The sequence below is a fragment of the Carcharhinus amblyrhynchos genome, chromosome 3 (genome assembly GCF_965287045.1).
Source record: "Carcharhinus amblyrhynchos chromosome 3, sCarAmb.v2.hapA, whole genome shotgun sequence".
Taxonomy (NCBI): Eukaryota; Metazoa; Chordata; class Chondrichthyes; order Carcharhiniformes; family Carcharhinidae; genus Carcharhinus; species Carcharhinus amblyrhynchos.
In genome coordinates, this window is record NC_137326.1 from 95,226,797 (window position 1) to 95,233,164 (window position 6,368).

Here is a 6,368-nt window from a genome sequence, read left to right on the forward strand (position 1 = left end):
ATTCTTGATCCCCTAACCACTGACCAAATTAGATTCTGCTTCTCCAAGAGGTGCAGTTGCCTTCTGGAAAAAAGTGTTCTAGTAAAATATCCCCCTCACTGATGAGTCACAATTGCCCACATCTCAGTCTCCAGGTCATTAACTCTGAGCCAAAGTTCCTCAAGCCTCAAGCGATTGCTGCAGATGAAGTTAACATGTATCGTAGGGCACCCAAGAACTCCAATATGCTGCAGCCATGACACATGCTTGTCCTGCAACATATATTGTGTTAATTAAATGCATTTATTTTTCCTAATTAATTTACAGTTCCTCACTTCACCAAACTCACCCAGCTCTCAACTTGACATTCTGTGCACTCAAAGCAGCGCACAATGGCGACCAAGCAGCATTGAGGAACACCTGCTATTCTACGTTGTGAAAAGAAGTGTTAAGATCTGAAAATCAGTTTAAACTAGCCTCCAAATTAACTAGCTTCCGTGCCCGCTGGGCACCACAGGGACTGGTGTGTGTTATAGACCCTTACAATCACATTTTGATTTAACGTTTTAAGTTTCCTTCGGACTTTGGTTTCTGTTCGGGCCATCCCCCTGCTTCCTTTTCGGGGGGCTACTCCTCTTAATTTGTCCCTAAGTTAATTTGAGTTGGTTTTACTCGTTTGGCTCATAACAAGAACTACCTAATTGACTAACTGCATCTGCTGTCAGGGAGCTTGTGTATCCCTGTTTCAAACTGGATTAAACTTAACTTCTCTTAATTTAAGGAGTGATTTGTAATTGAGTGCTAATGATAAACTAGACCTTAGAGAGAAATTAACCTTTAAAGCTTCCTCACTCACCAGCGCTCAATACAGATCCAAATCAGCACCAAGCAATCGCTGTTTTCATATTTTCTGAAAACATTTTTCTCATCACTTTCATAATTATTGACTATCTTTTGTTCGGATCAAATTTTTGTAATAGCCTTTGTGCTATCAGAGCTTTGTTTTATTTTCCTGTTCCCTATATCCTGTTCATAAGTATTAGTTGCCTTTCATTGATAATAATCTTTCTATTTACAAACAAATTGTTTTCGTATATAACTAGTCATCTACCTTGGCTTTTCTCTTACCACACTCCTTTCTTTTGACTTTGAGCACATTATTGTCTTCCTTCTTTTAATTTTTTGTTCTTAAAAACTTTCCATGTGTAATCTGCAATCAATCACATAGCCACCTAGAAGTCTGACAACTTACCTGTTCCAAATTGTCAGTCATTTGAGTGATGTTTAAACGAGATTGATAGTATCTTCATTTTAAGTTATCCATACAGCCAGTGTTACATCTTGAAGAGAATATAAAGTGAAGATTCTCATCCTGTTTAGATCACACAATTGGAATAATAGTGCTATAAAAATTACAATACTAATCACAGCTGAATGCAGAATGTCGGGAAACTTAAAAATCTTTCAGTTGCATGTAGAATAAGTGCATTCAATTATCTGCGAGTTATTCATAGTGGAAATGAAATTAGCGTGCACATAGTTATATATAAACATGAAGAAATGAATAGGAAATAATTGAGATGTTTCAATATACAGTATTGGAAATGTGATTGGCACCATCAATGACTCAGCAAGTCTATTGGGTGACTTGCCAATCTACAAAAGATTAAGAAAGTCTCAAATTTAAATGCTATTTGTTTTAATGTGGTTAAACAGGTTTTTTAAGAGAGCCATAATTGGCCTCACACCCTTAGGGATATAAATGGGGAGAATTGGCTGGGACTCCCACTTCCAATTACTATCTCCTGTCCTCTGCTGAAAGTGTGTGTCTGGACATTGAATGAGGACTGAATCAAACCCAGCTGTGGTGCTCCTTTTGATTAAACAACACATGAATACTCATTGTTAAGGGCTCACATATGGATAATGGCTAGTTTGTCAAGTTAATGAAAGATGACAGTGTCTGTGAAATTGTATCCCAGTGAGGAGTCAATGCTTTTAGTTATAAAATGGAGACAGTTGCAAAATATGGTTTACTATAGGCCTGTCACTTTAAACTGTTCAGTGTTTGTAAACACAACGTATCTTGATTTTGAATCTAATTTTCGCAACACACAATATGGTCAATCTTTCCATTGTGGATAATTTGCCACAGTTGGAGCTACTCCCCAGTTTACACTTTAGACACAGAAGGGCAGTTTTCTGCTCTGTTTAATATTTTCCAAAAGAATGTACTGAATCTGCTTTTTTTTGGGATACCAAAACCAATTTTGCACTGGAAATGTAGAGGGGCAAATGGCAGGTGGTTTGCTGTTATTTCCTTTATTCCTAAGGAAGAAATGACTGGATCTGCAATCAAAACAAATGCCTCTTGTCTTACAACACAAAAGAGAAGAGCTATTCTGATCTATCCAAAGATGGGCAAGTTAGTTAAACTGGCCATGCCAAATTGCACCTTATTATCCCAAGATGTGCAGGTTGTGGGGATTAGTTGGGTAAAATCCTGGGGTTATAGGGTCTGGGTAAAATGCTCTGCTGGAGAATCGGTGCCGACTTGATGTGCCAAGTGGCTTCCTTCTGCACTGTAGGAATTATATAATTCTATGATACCTTGTATACTAGGCAGAGATTTGGCTTTATAATCCTGATCTAAATCCATGAACCTTAAATTTCAGTTTTCTAGCATAGCAGGCAAACTTACCATGTGGTGGGATCTGCTATTCGCCGACTTGGAAGGCTGTAGGTTCAATGCCTGGTCTACGCTATGTTGGTTGATCTCCTCAGGGTGAAAAATAGGTGTGCTACAATTGGTCTTAGTGACCCTAAACTAGAAGAGGTAGAACAGAATTCAAGTAGTACTCCCATTTCACTGTCCTCTGATCGTTACTGAAAGTGCGTGCATTTGGTTGACAAGAACTTTGAGCTCCATTGCAATGCACTAAATAGTTGAATAGTCAGCTTTTACTTGCGGTCTAAACTCTCAGATGACGATATGATTGCCTTAATGTATCACTTTATTAAACCAAGAATTGGGTAAAAGATAAAAAGATTGAACATTAATCTATGGTAAACAAATATTTGAATCATTGCCTGACTGAACAAATACTATTTAGCTAACATGAGTTAAAAACTGAGTTGAGGTTGCTTGTGGATAGTGGACAGAATGTAATTTGTAACTTTAATGATGCCACTGAAATCTGATTTGGAGGAACAGTGGTTTCATAAGCTAAATATTTAATATCGAGCAAAATATATATAGAAACCCAATCGCTGATCTTTTAATGATTCAGTCAGTTCATACAGTGAGTGGCTGAGTCACAATGTCAAGAAAGATTCAAGGTCCCATTCCTTGCGTGTGCTGGGACACTTAATTACAGCTGAAGCAGTGGTGAAGCTGCCACAATTCATGTGAATGCCATTGAGGTAAGGAGGAGAAGAATGACAAGATTTTATACCCATGTTTGCTATCCAGAACCCTCTAATGAAATAATCTACTGAAGGTTCCTTTTGTAGCTCATCAATAAATAACTGCAACATAGACAAGATATCACATTGACACCCATGCAATCAATCTCAGGAAGGAGCCAACAGATTAAAGCGAGAGAGAAGATTGAGATATCAAAAGAAACAACATCATTGGTTTGTAGAAAAATAATACATAGTATTACAATTGGTAGTCCGGTGCCATAACCATGCTGTCATTAAACAGGAAAGGCTTTAGTTTTTACTATCCAATTAAACTTACCAAGTTGTGTCACCAAATATGGAAGCAGTGTAAAGAGCCTAAATTGGAGCATTTTCTACTCCTCACCCCTTACCACCCCAGAAGGAAATTTTTTGCCGCTTTGACCGAACTGACTCGCAGCAAAAAGACACTGCAGGTGGCCTTAAGGAGTTGAAGGTTGGACTTCTGCTCACCAGTAGTAGGAGATGCCTTCCCTCGAGAGCTGCCAACCAATCTGATTGATAGAACTCAGTAATAAGTGCTGATGGGCCATGAGGACAAGCAATGATTTCTGGATTGAGGCAAGTCCTGAACTTTCAGAGAAAGGATTGGGAACCCAATGAAGGCAGACAAGAAGGGCAGAGAGGGGTGGACTTTGGAGGCCAGGCAGGAAGAAATATAGGGGGAAGTACTTCCAATGAACATAGGACACCATCTAAAGGATGAATTCAAACCCCACCCCCCCCCCACTCCACCACCTCCCGCACCCCCCCGCCCCCCAGCGTGCCTATGCCAACTCCATGTAATGGCATGAGTGGCATGATATATGGGTCAATTGGCTTGTAAACAAGCTCAATTGCCTGCTACTTTTCTTTTCAATAATGGTGGATGGACTGCTGATTTTGGTGCCCTCCCACCAATCATATCATGTTGGTCAGGTCAGGAGTTGGTGGGGAGGCAATAGGCTACGCACCCGTCATAGTAAAAGTGCAACCCTATCCGCATGCATCTATGCCTGCCAACCCACTCACAGTAGAAATATAAAATTGCAACCTGAGAACCATAACATCTAACTTCAGAGGCAATGGTATCATTGTAAAACCTGGATATTACATTTCATGAAAGAATGGAGTGAGGAGTAATGTGGGAGGTAGGAAGATGTATTTAATAGAGTTACTCTGGATTAGTCTGAAGGCCATACCTGTTTCTGATCAATGTTGCTGTCTAGATTTGCATCCTGAAGAAAGACAGCAGAGGCTGCTGAAGCAAGAAACTACAGAAGACCATTGACAGAATTAATAGATTCAATAAGGACAAGTCCCAAGATGATATACATTTGAAGTAAAAACTTGTTCATTGAATTACATTGAATGAGCAGAGAGGTCTTCAAAATTTGAGAGTGTTAGTAAACTCAATACACTACTTTGAGCTGCACATCTATCAATCAAATTGCAAGAATATTGATCTATATCAAATCAATAGCATTCACATTTAAGGCATTTGTGCCGTTCGAAAATCATAGAATCATACAATGCTTACATTGTAAGGAGGCCATTCAGCCCATTGAGCCTGTAGTGATCCCACCCAAGGCCTACTCCCGTAACCCCTTGTATTTACCCTGTTAATCCCTCGACACTAAGGGGCAATTTAGCATGACCAATCTGACGGAATAGAGTTAAGAGAGAAATCAGGAGGGCAAAAAGGGGACGCGAGATTGCTTTGGCAGATAAGGCAAAGGAGAATCCAAAGAGCTTCTACAAATACATAAAGGGCAAAAGAGTAACTAGGGAGGGAGTAGGACCTCTTAAGGATCAACAAGGCCATCTATGTATGGATCCACAAGAGATGGGTGGGATCCTAAATGAATATTTCACATTGGTATTTACTGTCGAGAAAGTCATGGATGTTGGGGAACTTGGGGGAATAAATAATGATGTCTTGAGGAGTATATATGTTACAGAGAAGGAGGTGCTGGAATTCTTAAAGTGCATCATATAGATAAATCCCCAGGGCCTGATGAAATGTATCCCACTGTGGGAGGCTAGGGAGGAAATTGTGGGTCTCCTAGCAAAAATATTTGAATCATCAACAGCCACAGGTGAGGTGGATGAAGAGTGGAAGGTGGCAAATGTTGTGCTTTTGTTTAAAAAGGGCTGTAGGGAAAAGCCTGGGAACTACAGGCTGATGAGCCTCTCATTTATAGTGGGTAAGTTATTGGAAGGTATTCTAGGAGACAGAGTCAACTTGCATTTAGAGAAGCAAGGAGTCAGCATTGCTTTGTAAGTGGAAAATTATGTCTCTTAAATTTGATTAAGTTTTATGAAGGGACCCCCTAGAAGGTCATTGGACAGAACATTGACTACAGGACTTTGGATGTCTTGTTGAAGTTGTACAAGACATTGGTAAGGCCACACTTGGAATCCTGTGTACAGTTCTGGTCATACTATTATAGAAAGGATATTATTAAACTAGAAAGAGTGCAGAAAAGATTTACTAGGATGCTACAGGGACTTGATAGTTTGAGTTGTAAGGAGAGGCTGCATAGATTAGTACTTTTTTCCCTGGAGCATAGGAAGTTTAGGGGTGATCTTATAGAGGTCTATAAAATAATAAGAGGCATAGATCAGGTAATTAGTGAACATCTTTTCCCAAAGGTAGGGGAGTTTAAAATGAGAAGGTATAGGTTTAAGTTGAGAGGGGAGAGATACTAAAGGGTCCAGAGGGGTAATTTTTTCACTCATAGGGTGGTGAGTGTCTGGAATGAGCTGCCAGAGGCATGAGTAGAGACAGGTGCAATTTAGTCTTTTAAAAAGCATTTAGGCAGTTACATGGATAGGATGGGTATAGAGGGATATGGGCCAAATGCAGGCAATTGAAACTAGTTTAGTGGTAATAACTGGGTGGCATGAACAAGTTGGGGCAAAGGGCCTGTTTCTATGCTGTA